Below are 259 nucleotides of genomic sequence, written 5' to 3'. Positions count from 1 at the left end.
TTCCTGCAGACATTCCCACTCCCCGAGNTAATGATGTTTTCCCCCTCCAGAGCTTCTTTTTCCCCTGGCAGCCCTTCTCTTCAGGCGAGGCTGCTCTGAATGTATTGCCTCCCAGAAGGGAGGAGGATGGAGAAAGAGGGAAAACAAAGCTGCTCTTAGCTTTTCTTTTTGAANCCTCAGACCTTATTCCCTGCTCAGATCTATGCTCCAGCATTATTTAATTTCCATTCCCTGGCTGCCATGCTCGCTTGCTCTTTCT

The sequence above is a fragment of the Ailuropoda melanoleuca genome, chromosome 10 (assembly GCF_002007445.2).
Source record: "Ailuropoda melanoleuca isolate Jingjing chromosome 10, ASM200744v2, whole genome shotgun sequence".
Taxonomy (NCBI): domain Eukaryota; kingdom Metazoa; phylum Chordata; class Mammalia; order Carnivora; family Ursidae; genus Ailuropoda; species Ailuropoda melanoleuca.
Note: the sequence above shows the minus strand (reverse complement) of the source record.